This window comes from Coloeus monedula (genome assembly GCF_965178545.1).
Source record: "Coloeus monedula genome assembly, chromosome: 5".
NCBI classification, from domain to species: domain Eukaryota; kingdom Metazoa; phylum Chordata; class Aves; order Passeriformes; family Corvidae; genus Coloeus; species Coloeus monedula.
In genome coordinates this window covers 44,958,797-44,977,045 of record NC_138785.1, presented here as the reverse complement: position 1 = coordinate 44,977,045, position 18,249 = coordinate 44,958,797, and the positions used below count along the sequence as shown (strand labels likewise).

General features: G+C 41.9%; 1 protein-coding gene across 8 annotated transcripts in view; it reads right to left on the bottom strand.

Annotated features, from left to right (window-relative positions):
• The window catches only part of MTUS1 (microtubule associated scaffold protein 1), a 121,785-nt gene extending 106,992 nt beyond the window's left edge, over nt 1-14,793 (bottom strand). For 5 of the 8 annotated variants that reach the window (XM_082282120.1, XM_082282125.1, XM_082282126.1 and 2 more), the window contains exon 1: nt 14,409-14,514. The gene's annotated coding sequence lies outside the window, so the exon portion shown is untranslated. Of the gene's footprint in view, nt 1-12,776; nt 12,889-14,408; nt 14,521-14,729 lie in introns of those variants that run through there. The other 3 variants (XM_082282122.1, XM_082282124.1, XM_082282123.1) reach the window with 3 other exon arrangements.
• Nucleotides 14,794-18,249: the final 3,456 nt, after the last annotated feature.

Below are 18,249 nucleotides of genomic sequence, written 5' to 3'. Positions count from 1 at the left end.
AAACACTACACCAGAAAATTAATACAAAAGTAGAGAGCTGACCACCTGGAATAGCTATCTGCAGGCTATAATCATCAACGCTAAGAGAATTGGGATTATGCAGCCTGGAAAAGAGAAGGCTTCAGGGTGACCTAATTGCAGCCTTCCATTACCTGAAGGGAGCCTATCAGAAAGACGGAAACTATTTACAAGAGCATGTAGAGACAGGACAAAGGGGAATGGTTACAAACTGAAAGACAGTAGGTTTAGATCAGAAATTAGGATGAAATTATTTACTGTGAGGGTGTTGAGGCACTGGAAGAGGTTGCCCAGAGATGATGTGGATGCCCCATCCCTGGAAACGTTCAAGACCAGGCTGGATGCAGCTTTGAGCAACCTGGTCTAATGAAACATATTCCTTCCCATGCCAGGGGGGTTGAAACTGGATAACCTTTAAGGTCCTTTCCAACCCAGGCCATTCCATGATTCTATGATCTCTCCGAGAAAAATAAAAACAACACACAAACACACAGAAATCAGAAGGAACTAAAGCAGTTAAGTATATATCTATTGGCTGGAAGGATACTCAGTCTGAAGAACCTCACCCTGAGCACAAGCATTCTGCGCTCAGAATCACTGGGTGGTAAATCCTGCTGCTGCTCAGCTGGCACAAAGGACAAGGCAGGGTATGTTAACCAAAGTCATCTAACAACCCTGTGCTAACACCAGCCCCAAAATAAAATCAGCACCAGTTGAAGCTTGCACACACAGGCCATTCCTCCACTGCTGGGCCAAGCCTGCCATCACCTCATCATTACCTGACTTTCCTTGGTCCCTAGTTGAACTTGTTATGGCTTGATTATGACTTTTAGGATTTCTTAAAAGCTGCACTTTAAGGTTAGTCAATACTGAGCTCTAGACTGATGTTTCTACTTCATTACTCCCCATTTTGCCCATAACAATCTCCCTCATGGAGATGAGCATATTTTCACTCTATTTAAATATAGCCCAAATAGCACCCTGTAAAAAAAGTGATTACCAACAACCTCCCCTCTTTCTTCTCTTCAGAACAGATCCAAATGTATCTTCTGTTTGACCCAACCATTCATATTTTGTAAACTGATTAAATCTGCAATCTGCGTGCTTTCCTGAACAAGATTTTCCAATTTCTTGACTACCACTTTTGACTGCTAGAGTCTTTTCCCTAAAGAAAAGTTTTCCTAGACTAAGGATGCTCAAGAGTGCTGCTGGAGCAAGCTGACTTCACACAGCAGCACCAGGCACAGATCACTGTAATCTTCTGAGAATTAAGCGGACAGTTTGAACACACTGTTCTCCTTCATCTAATTTAACACACAAGGGGTAGAAAAGAGCCTTTTTCTTCAGAAGTAACATTTAAAAATTTCATCCTAAAAGCTCCTACTAAAAGTTTTCTAGCTGAGGCATTTAATGTGTTATTTCTTGAATGAAACACAGATTGTCCTTTTACTACCCCTCTATAAAGCACTCAAAAGTAAACTTTTTTTTGGTTTGATCTTCCCTTTACCTCTACACCACCAGCAGGAAGAGGGTGGTCAACCAAAAGCAGTCTCTCTGTCCTCCCTTCCTGAAATGGCCCATGAAACAGTTATCTAAGTAGAAATTTTTTTTTTATTTATAGGGAAGTCACCAAATACATTAAACTATCATTAAATTGTCTCCAACTACTGACACAGATGATGTAAAAGAGTAAGTAGCTCATACCAGTTTTAGAGTTGTAGCATTCATGTAGAGGATGCTTTTTTGGTGCTGTGCAGATTTCCTAACCATTTTTGAGGGGACCCCCTGCTTTGGTTCACATGAATGCCATCATAGTATGTGATGCATGAATTCTGTGCTAGCCATTTGCAGTATCATTCCTTTCTTTAGGATGCAAACATGAGCTCAACCAAACACCTAACACTGGCCCAGACAATTTCACTTCTGTGCTGTAATACAAATACCACACAACTTAATCAGAGTTAAGTAAAATATTAACTTGTCTAGGAAGTTGTTGCAGCCTCAAATACTTCTTTCATAGGTTTGGAGTGATGGGATTCATAATTATTTTCATTAAGAGGTCCAAAGTGTGAGGTTTCACATCTATACATGTTGAAAAAATTCACATACCTGTTTAACCTGAACATGAGATTTGTATAAAAAAGCAAGATGAGGAAAGAAGATTGGCTCTCCTGTCCAGCCCAGCTTACCTTAGCATGCCTTCTACACTGCTTCATTCTCTCAACTACTGAGAGCATGCAGTCAACAGAGTAAAATTTGAAGAAAATGAGAAAATCCTTGGGATATTTGGCAGAAAACCTGGGTTTGCATCATCTGGCACAAGAAGCAGAAAATGCTCCCATGAGTGGGATGCTTTTAGCAAAGTTCTTGGTAAGCTTAAGGTCAGAATCTGACTGGATTAGAAATACAGTGTCAGGATCAAAGCTCCCACCTCTTTTCCAGACACTGGCAACCCAGTCCTCTGGATTAACCTAGAGATGTGAAGAATGCCAGGTGCACTTGCTCTTACCTTTCTTCTTTAACTTCTTCCATTTCAAGTCCTAATTATCAAGACTCCCAAACTAAACTTGAGTTTTACATGCATCAAACCTTTGCTTAACCTTTACGTTCCAACCCAAAGAAAGAGAACTAAAAATAAAATCATCCAAATTTAGCAAGTTACCCAGTTTTCAACAAGTTTAAGGTTCCTTCATGCAGATCAGTGTCCTTTAGGACGATTTTTACTACCCTACGCTAGAACTTGTTTATACTGGATTTTGACCCACAGATGAGTGCTACCATTTAGCCTAAGAACTTCTGGAAAAAGTTCCAATAACATCCATAAAAATTCCCCTCAACTAAATAGAAAAAAATCAGACAGATATTCCTCCTTCAGGATACCCCTGTTCAGGATTAGCATTAAATTATAATCTTTCAATTTACCAGACCACTGCACTATTGAGTAATTTATTTATTTTTTTGGCTACCCAGGGAACTGTTTGAGTTTCAGGGTTAAGCACATTCTGTTCCACTTAAATGGCAACATGCCAAATCTATTTAAATATTTAAACATTAACCTCAAAGTCACTGGTTTGTAGAAAGGCAGCCGTTAGTCCAGAGAGATTAAATTTTTCTCCAGGCAGTATCACTGAGTACAAAGGCCATTTTGCCTCTTTCTGAAAGCAATTTCTGAAAGAGCTGAAGAGCATGGAAAAGATACTACAGTACTCATAACCACTTCAATGACAGCCTTCTTCACAAGAGTAGACAGACGCACATCATTTGACATTTTCCCTTTTCCTCACTACTACTTCTGTGTTTAAAAATGCTACTCTTTTGCTGAATGAAAAAACACAGGGTTTCTACACTTAATAGATTGTATGATTATTGAGTTATTCAATGCTATTCTGAGGCACAAAATAAGAGAAATTTGCCATCTATGACTTCTCTAAAACAAGAACAGAAAAGGAAACCCATACACTGAAGGGCTATTAACAGTTGAGGGATTCAAGGACATGCCCCTTTGTACACTGTTGCAAGTGTTCACTCATAAGTAAATAGAAAGGGACAGACATGAATACTGCACTTTTAATTTTTTTTTTTTTTTTGGGAAGTGTGGGGGGGCCTGGGGGTAGAAGATCATCCCAAGAAGTGCAGGGAAGGAGCCAGCCCACCACTTTTGCAAGCCACCTTCTGCTACTGGCAGACCATCATTAGTCCTGGAGATGGGAGAAACTTCTTTACGGCATCTAAATGTGTTTACATTTGACAACCACAAACCTACTTTTATATGAAGCCATTCGTTGGCAAAACAAAACTATCATCAACCAGCCATCAAGAACACATTGCAACTGATTTTTTTTTTCCTAGAAACCTTTTCCACTCCAGTTTTTTTAAGAAAAAATTCTAGGCTGCCCCTCTACAGGAACCTTGCATTCTCTGCATTTATAAATAAGCAAGCAGTTTGTAACAGTAGCTTTATTCTGACACCAATCAGATAGAAACATGAACTAAATATAACTTATGCAGATACTATGGAATGACCTCTACAGAATCAGACCTCTTTTATCAATGATATGCATCCCATTACATATTAGAGAATGGAAATATTGATCTCAAAGTCTGCCACAGTTTCTACATGGCCTTCAATAAGAAAACTAAACAACTGGAAATATCTGGAAGCCTGTAATGGAGTGACCTTGTAGAAGGCAAAGCTTTCCTGCTTACTTTGCACTGAAAATAGCCCATTGCAGGGGAAAAAACACCCCCACCACACAGGCTTACTATATTTAGGTGACACCTTACCAACAGGGTACCCCCTAGGAGGGTAAATGCTGGAGGCATGCCCACATGCCAAGCTATACCACTGAAGTGTCAAATGTTCTGCTGGAAGTGCTGTTCTAACCACTGCAGTTTCTTACCTTCACTCTTCTCAGTTTTGACTACACTACAGTCACTCCTTTCAAGGCTCCACAGTGCTTATTTTGTCTGAAAAGTGCATTTTTTTACAAATGTGTGTTTGTGACTACACACTGTTGGTAGAGTAAGGCCTACAAACCAGCACAACAGCGGTGTGAGCTGTGTGATACTGGGAGTTCAGCTTACAGGAGACACTGCAATAAAGATAGCTGGGCACCAAGGAGACGAATTACAATACTCATCGCCACTAGGTTGGGACAGGTGAAAAAAGCTGAACGCTGAAAAACATCCAGGGACCCCAACTAACAAGGCATGCACCACTGCCTTGTGCTTGAAGCACTTGGCCAACAGCTGTCTGGGCAAGCAGGGAAGCTACTAGTCCAATACAACAACAACAAAAAACATGTTCAATACTTTTCTTGTTAAAGTAATAGCTAAAGCTGCAATACATCTTTCAGTAGAGGCAGCTTTTAGCAAGACTTCATAAGGTCTAATAATACAGCCTCCGCATGCAGGAAACTGAAGACAGCTCTTAGTCAATTATCACCTTGCAATTAAGGTATTAAATGAACTACCAGCTCAAGATGCCTGAAATTTGGAACCAGACTTACTAACTTCTTAAGTGCTGAGATGCGGCCTGATTAAAGCAGAGAAACACGAATAAATACTAGTTATGCCCAATACAACTATTATGAAACCTGTGAGAAATTTGTAATGCAGAAGACTGACTTTATGGTATTTGACTTTGGAGCCCACTTGCTGAGCAGCAGGTCATTTTATTACACAAAAGCTACGGCACACAAACCCAAAAAAGTTCAAGGCAAGGAAAGAAATGTAAAAATTAGTCCTAACCACACACAGAAACTGCTCAGATATCTTCATCTGTCTGCTTGTGCAATAAGGTAAAAGCAAGCTTCTACCACAAGCAGTATACACAATGAAGTGAATGTCCAAAAGGATGTCCAACCTCCTGAGAAAACTGCCAAGCTCACAAGGTTTGTACTACCTGCTACTGGAATATCAAGGATCTACAGAGCACAAAGAATCCTTAGGTGAAGCAGTGGTCTGCACAACTTCAAATCAGAAGCTATTCATTAGATGAGAGCAGAGCGAGAACATTCATTCTGTTACTACAGATTCAAGCATGCTAAAGTAGGTGAGCTTCCCAACTGCTTGGCAAGCCTCTGCTGTCCTTCCAGGCAGATACCGAGAGCGCAAATACCTAAAGGCATCCAACTGCCCAAGGCCACCCACCTATGCCGACTGCAGAACCAGCCATTATTATCTCCTGCCATCAAGGCTCTGGCTGATTATAATACTCTGTCAGGAGACAACACCCAGACAGTTCAGTTTCATAATACTCAACTACAACAATTCCTCAACAGGTCCTGTGAACTGTTTATGACAATACACAAAGCAGAGGAAACACAGATGCACTACAGGGAACATCCGTAGTTTTGAGACGCTTCTATACCAAGACACAAGTAAGGATGCAAACAGACCAAAATATCTGAGGAATTCCTTTCATTTAGGGAAAGCTTGCAAAGGAACAACTCCAGCAATCCACCTGTAGATACAAAAATTTGATTACCCGAAACTCAGCAACAGATAAAATGACCCTCACAGCATCAGAAAAAGTACATGGTAAGTAAGTAACCTCCTATGTGATATAAGAATTATTCTCAGACAATTCTGGCAACAAATTCATTAAATTGTGTCACATGTTATAATATATGAACTACAAATCATACCGACAGATTTTCTTTCAGCACCTTCACGCGGCTGATGGCAGCTGCTGCTGCAAATAGAGACCTGAAAAAGATGAGATTTCACAGACAATAAATCAATCCATGTTCCTTCCACACTGCTTGAAAGATAAAGCAGTAAGAATAAAGTTCTGGAAGTTTGGCTCGTAGCACTAAATGAGGAGCAAATAAAGCATACAAAATAACATTCTCTTTAGTGGAAATCTGCAGTAGAGTTGAGCTCTTGCAAACTTACACCTGAAGTATAGCTGAGATGATACAGCACCATATAGGCTGCCCGCTTAAAAATATCTGGTAGAGAGCACACATGAAACAGGGAGTTGTTCAGATAGTACTAACACAAAGAAACACCAAATTTCTGCAAAGTTTTGTAGACACCTCCTAGATATCTACAATGTAATAAAACGATCAAGTCAGCACCGAGGGCGTCTTGCAGAGGTGAAACTCGCAGACAAGCCAGTTCTAGCGCAATTAGGTAAGATTGCAACAGTGGAACAGCAGTCAATAGGCTTCCCAAGATTAGATAAAAGTCAGCCACAGAGTAATGGTTTTAAGATCCTTGATGACTGATGGGAGAAAAGCAATAACCAGTGCACACATCAGATGAGAGCACACTGCAAGAGACAGAGCCTGCTTATGCTGCCAAGAACTGCTAGGCCAGTACATCCAGAAATGGTCTGCATCACACAGGCATCAACCAGCAGTATCGAAGGTGCACTGTCCTGCAACTCGAGATGGACACAGTGGAGGCAGTGTCAATGCTTGACCTGCTTAGACAGTGTCAATAAAGAAGCCACAAGACCATTAAGAGCTTCAGCCAGGAGTTTGAAATAATCATGTACACTCAGGACTGAAAGACTAATGTCCAAACGGTGGAAAGGAGCAGTTCAATACAAGCATTCCTTTTCTTCTTTTTTTTTCTTCTCAAAGCAATAACCAGAAAGAAGGGGGGAGTCAAAGACAGCCATACAATAATCCAGTAATGGTTTGAACACCAGCATATTTGCAAAACCAAAAGCTGCCAATCCTCTTACAGGGAATCACAAAGTCCACATGCAATGATGGACAAAGCACCATCTAGTTTCAACCAACGTTTTTACAGAAAAAACCCCAAACCAAAACAACAAAAAAGCAGGAAGGATCACCTGCAGCAAACTGCACTGAGCCTTACATGGAGAACCTTGAACATAGCATCAAAGACAACAGAAGATGCTTTCTCAAGCACACCAAGTGCAGTTGTCCAATCTCCACAGAAGATTTTCTAATGAGCCAGGTTAGATCTCTGTGCCGAAAAACAGTATGAGAAGACAATTTCAGTGCTAATTCCAGAGACCAGCTGAACAAGCTCACTATTTCAGTCCAAAATGCTGAGCATAACGTACACTCCCAGGAACTAAGATAGAGGATCATGAACAGAAGTTAGTTTTTACGTTCCACAGGGACAACCCTAATACTGCATACATCTTGCTGCAAAAATTAGTTCTTCAAACAACCCATCCTTTCACTTTAATGGGTTTTGGGTTTATTTGAGCTTTAATGTGTTTGTCAGCTCCTTCACCAACAAAAGTCAGCTTTCAGACAAATGTGGGCAGCGAATCAAGATGCAACAGTTCACTTTTTATTACATTTAGTTATCTAGTTTCTGGGAAAGTTATACACTGATTTAATGATGGGACTCAATAAAACTTGCATTTTCTGAAAACTGTGACATTTAGGTTTGCTAACCCCAAAGAGCACAATTTAAGTATGAACAAAACCAATGCAAATCAGTAGAAGGTTTAACAAATATTTAAATAAAAGCCTAGTAATGAAGGTGTCAGGGAAGTTCATGCTTTGCAACAGGTAAAACTCCATCAATAAAATACCAGAAGAGTTTAATCCCCAAGTGACATCACTGCAGATGACATGATAGTCCAAAAAGGCACTGCCTGTGACAGAGAGGAGTGTTAAAAGCCTTTCAAACCAAATTTCAAGTTATTCTTCAGTTTTTCCCAAAAGAACATCACAAAGATTCAAGAGGAAAACATCCTGACACTATTTTACTTTATTAAGTTTTATGTTGCTTCGTAAGTTAAATGGTGAAGTAATATTGATATAAGTAATCCTAATACTGGGATGCATGCTGCATATTTTTTTTCTGTACCAGCCAGCATTTCCCAAAATGAACACCTACCCCAGTTATTTCCAAATGTTCATGGTGAATGAGTTTGCCATAAGCTGTCTTTTTAATTGAGCAACTTAAAGGTCAAGACAGACACAAGAAAACTACCAGTATGAAATACTGCCACTACAGAGAAGTGACATTAAATAACACAGAATTCAAGACATCAAAAGTAATAAAATAAGCAGGAGAAGAAAATAACAAAAGCAACTCAAAGTGAGAAACATATCCAATTTTGACAGTTTCCAATCAATCCTTTATACATCTCTAAAACTGGACACAGTTTAAAAGTAACAACAGCTGTGTATGTTGCTTTTGCTCCACAGAGCACTGCATAGCACTGGTTACCAGAACTCCAAAAATCTTAAATAAAGCTTGTAAAGACAGACATACTTCCACTTTTACACACTGTATATATGCCACTTTTCTACAGAATAATTTTTTATCAAGCTATTACTTATATCCACTAAGCAGTCTTCCAATTTTTCACCATTTAACCATATACCACTAAAAGCAGTCAAGTTTCATGCTAATTTCTCCCAGAAAACTTGGAGAATTTTTTCCTCTCAAACTAAAAGCAATGCTAAATACATCTGACACATCAAAACTTCATTCAGCTGGATGAAAGGACAGGCTTAAAGGGGAGCATATGAGAACTTCTTAGAGCAGGAACCAGCATTCAGAAAACTGCAGAACTACAATCTTCTTGCAATTCAGAACTTCAATAAAGAGCTATGGTCCTGCTCAGGGACAGAATGAATCATCTGATCAGTGTCATTTCAGAGGCAAGGGCCACCAACAGTTTACTTTGAATCAATTTTCTTCAAAGTCTCTGTGTTTGACCTGTAAGAGTTCAGTACCAAAACCGGCTACAACTGCCAACTAACTTCGATAACAGCACTTGCCTATAATCCTGTAAATGGCTCATCAACCATCCTAGTTCAAGTTATTTCTTTCTGTAAACAAAGTTATTTGCTAGAATACCCAAAACAGATTACAGAACCTCCAACTACAGATCTGCAAGACTCAGCTGCACCCTGACGTGACTGACCTGATCTAGCACAGGGTGTAGTCCTACTTCGGTTTGGAGGTTCGAAAGAGGTACTTCCCAGCAAAACTGTAATTCTGTAAATTCAAACACTTTTTAAAGAAAAATACTAACCTGAGGAAAATATTATCAAAGCACTTCCTGCCTTTCTTTTTAAAGTCACATCAATGGTATTTCAAATACCTCTAATAATCACAGTAAAAAAAATATTTCACTGCCACTAGAACATCTGAATCAGATATTAAGAGCAAGCAACTCAGACTCTGTCCAAGAACTGATGACTCTTGTAGACTATGTATTAACAGGATGTGTGCTATACATAAGCCAGCACAGCAGCATCTTCCATTTATACCTCCAGTTTAAAAATGGTCTCACACCATGGTCTTGAAATAGTCCAACTATCTTACCTTTAGCATTCTCAGGTAAGAGTAATCACATTTGACTCACCAGAAGCATACAGGTACACAGCAAATAAAATAAGAAAGGCAGATCATGTTAACTGTGAGAATGGGCACACAAACCATAGCTAACGGACAAGTCACTGTCTTTCTTGTTTAACAGCAGTTTATTCATCAGCCCATACTCTTTACCACGATGCTCTCAGAATGCCCAATGGCATACAGATCCTTAGTTCCCAAACCCTCCTGGAATGATGGTGCAGCAAAATCCTCCTATTTTTTATATTCTTCAGTCAAGATTACTCAGTCTGCTGCAATTCAACACTGGAGACATGACAAGGCAGCAGCTTCAGCTACAGCACCAACAGGAGATGAATGGATGCAAAAGGCAGTCTTTAACACTTGCAACTACTCACACTCATCCAAGAGTACAATCACACTCTTTTAGGAGCCCAGTGACGTAAATAATTTCTTTTTTGGCCAGTCACATAGGCTTACAGCTGATCTCTTTTCTGAAGAAAAAAGGAGCACCATTTCACAGATCACTCTATCCAGACCTCACTGATGTCAGCTAATGCCATCAAACTAAACTAACAAGTCCAGAACACACTATATGGACCTCATACATTGACAGGAGATCAGGGAAAAAAAACATATAATGTATCTACAACCATGTTTTTCATAGTAATGACAATTCCTCCTTCAATACTCTGGTTTTGCTTGAAGAAGGCTTGTCCACTTCTTCACTGACATGAATGGAGCAATCACAGAAGGGAAACTGACTCTGGAAGAAAGCTTGTCTTATTTCTTCCTGTTAGACACAGTATAGAGAGTACAGAGTAAAAGATATCAGAGATACTAGGAATACTAGCCACTAGAATGAAGTGCTACACCACACACATTCCAACTGTTTTGCCCCACCTCAGGGATTTTGCTGTACAGCTGAAGACCACTGTCACTCTGAGCATGCAGACAACCTCTGTATGCCACATTCACAGGGGTCTGCACTAGGAACTAGTTCATCAAAATCCAATGTGGGTTACAAAATCTCGACTCCCAGTGCCTTGAGTGCACTAGTTTCATTTCCCTGCACAATTACCATATTGCAATCCATATATCCACACTTATATTAAATACAAAAATGAGCTAGTTTGCATTTTTTTAAATAGTTATCTAAGATTGCAAAAGAAAAACAGCTGTGAAATGTTTAAATATTTGAAGATTGCTGAGAGCAACTTAGCTGAGTTGGAAGGGCTAAAATAAATTCTATGACAAAGCCAAACAAAAGGACAGATGTAAAGGAACCATCTAAAGAGGAATAACAACAGAGACTGGGGGGGGGGGGTCAATACAAGTGGGCAACTCACAGATCACATCAAAGTCATCCACTAAGAGCAGCTTCAGTTTTTCCTGATGCAAAAACCAGAGAGGTAACTAAAGCAGTTTGAGGTAACTTAGTGTAAAAGGATTAAGGCAATTCATTCAAGGGAAGAAGTCCATGAAATAAAACTGATGTTAAGATAGGTGCTAGGGATGGGAAAAAGGAAATTTCCCACTGAACAGTACGATTTAAATGCTGACATAACTTTTTGGTACTGAAAAAGCCCACTCATGTAGAATACTAGGACTCATAATTAATACTATTTTTTTACTTGGAGGACACAAAATTATCAACTAGCACTGACTTTTTTGTCAGATAATAAAGCATACCTATGCATAGCATATTCTGTGGAATCATCTCCATAACCACAGAAAAAATAGGAAAGCAGAAAACAATTCTTCCCATGCCTCCATCAGAGCAACTACTGAGTCTAAAAACATCTTCATACATAAATTAGGAAAAGGAAAAAACTCCACAGTGCAAGCACCCCCTTAGAAAGAAGTAGGCTGTTATCATTCTCACGTTAATGTTTGCATAAAGCAAACTGTGCCAGTTCCACACGACAAACACTGAAGAACCACTAATTCTTGCAATCAAGCAAAGCAGAATAAAGAGCATTTCCTCTTCCACCTTTAACTCCAAACTACTCCATAGAACAGCATTCCACAAACTCACCAGGTAATCCTCTGAATTAATGGGGTAAAAGCAACTCAAAATGCTTGATTTTCCCTATTAAACAGTAAATCAGGATGCATCATGAAACTGAATAAATAGAACAAAATGACTGGAACAGAAATAGGGACGTAGGGCAGGCAATCACTTCAGGAGCTTCTGTTGAATCATATATACCACACGTGGCACTTCTGCTCACATAATTATCTTTCAACATCAAACAATCAAAATACAACAGTGGTACACTTTAGCATCTTATATGAATATATAATATGCCACATTTCTATACAAAACATATACATTTATACATGTACATGGCACATATATATGTATAAAAACATAAGTGTGTTTTTATTTTTAAAGAAACAAAAAAATAAGTCCCACACTATCAGCTGGCTAATCTGCATTCCACAGTTCCTATAACAAATCTTAGTAATTATTTTGCTGGATTGTTGAGGCCATTAGCTACCCAACAAGTTAAATCTCAGCTCAATAGTAAGTCCTACAAGATTTTTTTTTAAAAAAGCCTCCTTAAAGTTGACATTTTTGTACAAGACCTTGGCTCTGCCTAAAAAAGAAACCCACTTCTTCCATATGTGGTTGCAGACGGAAGTTTGAAATCAGAAAATGGAAGAGTTAGAAACAGAAGCCCCAAATGCATTTACAGTGTCATTACTCAGTCAAATCTTGACTTCTTCAAGGCCTTGACACTGCACTTTTGCAGTTAGTCAATTCTCAGATATTGATTTCAGCTGTAAGTAAAACACATGAGAATAAGGAACAGTTATGCATCCAACAGTAAGGCTTTCTATTTACTGAATAGCAACTGCTCAGAAAGATCATGAAACCCATTTAAGGGGCTAGCTACTAAAAATTTAACATTTGTTCAAATATTTTCAACATATGGAACCTTTACATACAGAATAATGCTTACCCTGAATGGAAAATCATATTAGGTAAAGTTTTAGCATCAGATTTACCAGACTGCGATCACAGTTTTCAGCCACAGTTTTGAAGCAGACTGATCTCAGCCAGAAGTTAGAGCTCTGCAATATTTTAAAAGTGACTATATGAATTTTTAGTACAGCCTTGTTACCACACATACAATTACACTCCATAAAAACAGAGCTCAAATGCAATCTATTGCTCACCCACGATAATTAGCACTAGGAGAACTAAGCTAACCCCAGTGGCTACAGTCACGCGAGCCAGCCGCTGCAATGCTGCTCTGAAGTTCCACCAGAGCAGGGTGCATGTCATGAGGAATAAACAATTTTTAATACCAATCTTATTTAGCAATCCAGATACAGAGACTTATCATATTAGTTATCACCATCCACTCTGAAAATCTTAGTGATATAGGTATTGAAGGTTAAAGCTTTTCTATTCCCAAAATTTAAGTTTCACTATATGAAAAGCTTACCTCTCCTCAATTAGGAAGAGAAGTGTTACAGTGTATTGAATTAATTCAGAAAAAGAAGAAAGAAATTGATCACCTGTGAATATATATTCAACAGCATAGGTATCATCCACTTCATTAGACTTAGTGTTAATATTTTACATTACGACTACTTAAGACCTTACAATGCATAGGCAGTGACCAGTAATTATTTATTTCACCTAAGTGAAAGTCATGCATCTGCCACAGAGTGAGACTTTCATCTTCCATATAATCCCCCGGTGTGGGGTTTAACCAGCTGTACTGTTCCATCACATCGTAAGCATAAAGCAAACAAATAATAAAACCAAAGCACAGGCTCAGACCCCATGACAGAACATCACCTACATACCCTAACCAGAAGGGGATGCTCAGTTCTCTGCTTTGATCATGCAGTAGCAAAACAGAGGAGTAGGGTGTTTTCATGGGGTTGTTTTCTGGGCATTTCTTTGTTTTGTTTTATTTTAAATATCTGCGCTCTCTCGCCTTGGCCTTGGAACAATGGTATCAAGTTAAAGCTCAATGTCCTTTTCAAACTCTGGCTCTCCTCGCCAACCTTGAATGGTATAAATAGCAGCAAGCAGAGGAGAGACCATTAAAAATACTCCTTTAAAAATCTCAGGAGTGTTCGTGCTTGTCGGGCAGTACCAAAGCACCCCGGGTGCACAAGAGCAAGCATTTTAAACGTATCAAGCACGGTGTCAGTGTTCATCTAGATTAAAAAAGCTACGCCAGCAATATACAATTTCCGTATCTCTCAATACCGAAAATTCCAAACACACAACTTGGGCCCCCCGAAGCTGTGACCCCGCAGTCCAGGGGAAAGGCCCCTCGGGACGGGCCTCGCTGCAGCCGCACCTGCGCTGCTCCCCGAGGCCGCGGCTCAGCCTCACCTCGCCGGGGCCCGCGGAAGCGGGGCGGGCGGGAATGGCCAAAGAGAAAAGAAGGAAAGCAAGTTGGAGCAGCACGGAGCGGCGGCAGTGACCCGCTTCCCCCGCCAGCACGTCGGCGCCCGGGCTGCCCCAGCCGCGCTCAGCTCCCGTGCCCCGTTATCCGGCCGCCCCGGGAAGCCCTCGCTGAGAGAGCGAGGAGAGAAAGAAAAGGAAGGGAAGAAAGAGAAGCACTCACACTTCTGTAAAAGACAGTAAGTCAGCACTTACGGCGGCGCTCACACGCTGCCCCTCACTTGTAGATCGGGCGCCGCTGAAGAAAACTGCGCCGCGGCCGCTCTCGCCGCCGGCACCGCCCCCCCTCCGCCCCCGCGGAGGCCCCGACAGCGCCGCGCCCGCACCAGCCCGTGCGCTCCTCGCCAGCGCCGCCGGGTTGGTGTCGCGGCTCTCGCGCCCCTCCTGCAGCCCCGCGCTCTCGCCGGGCCGTCCCGAGCGAGGCGCCGCCGCCGTGTTCTGGCCGCACCTGCCCCGCAGCAGCCCCGCTTTCCCCTCCGCTCACCTGGCGCTGGCCGGGCAGCGGGGCCGGGCCGGCCCTGCGCGGTGCGTTTGTCGGCGGGGGGGCCCGGCCGGGCGGTGAGAGAGGCGCAGGTAGCCGAGCGGGGGAACTGGGTCAGCGGCTAAAAATACCGCACGGGATGGAGGAGGATCCGGCCGCGGCAACCGGGGAGGCGACCGCTCCTCCTGCGGGCTGTCGACGGGACCGGGGGGGCGCGGGGCTCGGCGGACAGGGGGCCCTGGCCGAGCCGGGGCAGGCGGTGACCTTGCTCCAGCCGGGCAAAGTGCGCTGGTTCAAACTCAAAACCGACGGCGACAAAACCTGCCTGGCCTCGCTTCAGTTCCTAAACCGCGTGTGGCTTCACGGCCGGCGCGCGGGGTGAGAAGCCGTGAGATGTCCCGGTGCTGGAGAGCCGGGCTAAATCACCCGCCCGGGGCAGCGCCTGGACCGGCCGGGCCGCATTCTCCCGGCAGGGCCCTGCCCCCGCCGTGCCGGGCTGCTGCGGGAGGCGGCTGGCTCCCTCGCGTGCCCACTGCTGCCGTCCCGAATGAGGGAGCGTGGAAAATAAGTTTGTTCCTGCAACCTATAGCAGTGCCCAGGGAGGTGGTGGAGTCATCACTCCTGGAGATGCTAAAGAGGCGTCTGGACCTGGCGCCTGGTGATAGGATATCGTGGTTACAGTGGCAGAGCTGGGTTGACAGTTGGACTTGATGATCTTAAAGGTCTCTTCCAACCTCGATGATTCTGTGAAGTCAGCTGAGAGCTGCCATGGGTCTGAGGTTAGCGAAACAGTGTACAGCAATGTTAAGGCAATGTCCAGGTTACAACAAAAAGTCTCAGGAGGTTCAGGCATAATTTTCTTGATGGCCTAAGCTGTGCAATGATAGTCTTGGCCTAAGATTGTGTTTATGCAGAGTGGTTTATAAATGCAAACCAAATAGAAAGTGTGTGATTTTAGTGACTGGCTACAACTTTTAACTCTGCTGTAACTCTTTTAAGCACTCTGTCCATGGTATTACTTGCTGCCACTTATTTAGGCTTGACATTCTGGATTTCAGTGTTAGTAGAGCCAGCACTTCCCTCCAGGATCTGTCCACTCGGATTTCAGTGGAGAAGGTTCATATTGTGGTAGTCTCCCTGACCCAGTGGATTAGCTGCTGGGGATTCGGCACTAAAGTTGTCTCTTCACAGTGGTGGCAATGCCCATAACATGAGGCAGAGAGGAAAAATCTTTTACTCATTATTACAAAGCCCCAAGAAGTAAGTTACACCTATGTGATTTCTGAGGAGGAGAAGCTTCCAAATGCCAGCAAGGTTGGAGACACTTACCTGGCAAGTCTGGTGCATGAGGGCACAGTAGCCTTCAGGCCTCCTGTATGCCAACAGAGGAGTCTGTATCCAGGACAGATTTGGTGACTCCACAGGAAATGCTTTCTTGACATCAAGCTAATTCCCTGACCTTCCTCTCTGCCTTTCTCTACTATATACAGTTGCTGGCTATTTATATATGTGATGAATATGATTCAGAATTAAACATGCCAGGAAGACACTGAATCTTTCAACCTAATAATTAAAAAAGGAATAGAGCATGATTGCTTTGTTTCATCACCACATGAAAGAGAACTATTTATTTTTATTGTGGTTAGCTTAGTAGTAACAAACAAAATATTTTATTCCCATCTGTGAAAAGCAATCTTGCGTGTGTTTATGGGCTTCATCCAAAGCATGCTGGAGTCAGTACTATTATGTATGGGTTTTCAGTTAGCACGTGACTACAAATCTAGTAAGCTGGATCAGAGCAGGAGTGTTTTTGGGCTACAATACTGAGCACTGTGCAAAACTTGGGCTCCCCAGGAGAGTCTATATGGGGCTCCAGACCTTGGGAGGCAAACACTTCAGTACCACAGCTGAAGTGCCCTGGCATGAGTCTGCTGCTGTGGCTGAACGTGTGGAGCAAGGGACATAGTGAGATTTTTGTGGTGTCATTAGATTACTGCTCATGTGAAACTGAATGATAGATAGTTTACATAGCCAGCCTTTTAGCAAAGTTCACAGGCATGGCTCCAACTGTACGTATCAAGGCTAATCTCAATTACAACTTAAAAATGCCTCTGTCTTTGTCACCGTGGGGATGGTCTGGAAAGTATCGACTGATCGCTACAGCTGAAAGCTTGTGGTGTTGATCTTTATCCTGCCAAAGATCACAGTTCATTCAGTGTTCGCTGCAACCATTCCATTCTGATGGCTCTTTAATTTTTCCAGGTTTTGTTGTTTGTCTAGGCCTTTCATACAGCAGCAATCAAGGAAAAAAAAATCAAACTGAAAATCAGATACTTAGATTCTTTTAAAAAGAGATAATAATGAGATAATTACTTTTGCTTCTCTGCTTTTTTTTCTTCCTCAGCTCTTCTGGTCCTTGCATTTTTGAGTTTCATAAATGTAGGAGGAAGACTGCAGGATCGTGTCTTTGAATGTTGAAATTGAAGGGAACGAAATGAGAAAAAAAGAGGGAAGAAAGGCAAAACCACTTAAATAAGGAAGAGAAATGAAAGACAAAGGATGACGAGGGGAAAAGTAACCTGGAGCACAAAGTAGAATAAAGCATGGGAAAGAATTGCAGACACCAAAGCAAGAGGTGAATATCAGAATAGATGGGAAAGGGAATAAATGGACAAACAGAGTTTTTTATATTCTTTCCCTGTTTCTTGTCAGTAGGAGTAGTCAGGAGTAGGCTCCACAACTGCCTCTGAAAGATACTTCCAGATACATTCATACTCCAAGAAGAATATATGTCTGTCTTTAATAATAGATATGATTGCAGCAGGTATAAATAATTTGAAATGGTACCAGGTAACTTGAGTATCAATAACAGTAAAAATGCAGCAGCACAGGATGGCCAAGTCTGTGTCCGGCTGGTATCCAGGGTAATGGATGGCTTTGAATAGGTTATTAGGGAAGTCAGTTTCTGTTCCTGACTCTTAATGGTTGCTTGTGTACTTTAATATTATATGGTAATTGGCTAGAAAAGCAGTGTTGTAATAGGAATTGAAATTTAAATTTCCCTGCTCCCAGCTAGGGACCTTAATTGTTGCATTGCAAAGTGATGCCTTGCTTCCCTGGTCCGATGAATGTGGATTAGTTTGTTCAGAATAACAGATTTTGAGCAGGCACAATGAAAGACATTCTTCCCAGCTAGCCTCTGGCCTGGTGATGAAGGGAATTTCCTGGGAAGTGTCAGATAGGACTTCACTGTTGTCCTCATGACCCTCCAGGTCTTATATCTGCTTGTTTAGCTGAGAGAACCTGCCCTTCCTCCTGTCATGCTTTTGAAAAATGCCAAAATCTAAGTGCAGACCCCACTGAAGCCTAACTCAAGAATTGAATGCTTTAGATGCCAAGAGGACTGTAGTTGGAATGACAATAACTGACAGCTTGGGTGCTTCTCACACTACTTATTGGAGATTCTGGTCCAAGGTACTGCTGCTTCTGGTGTGGGGAGTGGGGGCACATAGCCCAAAGCTGT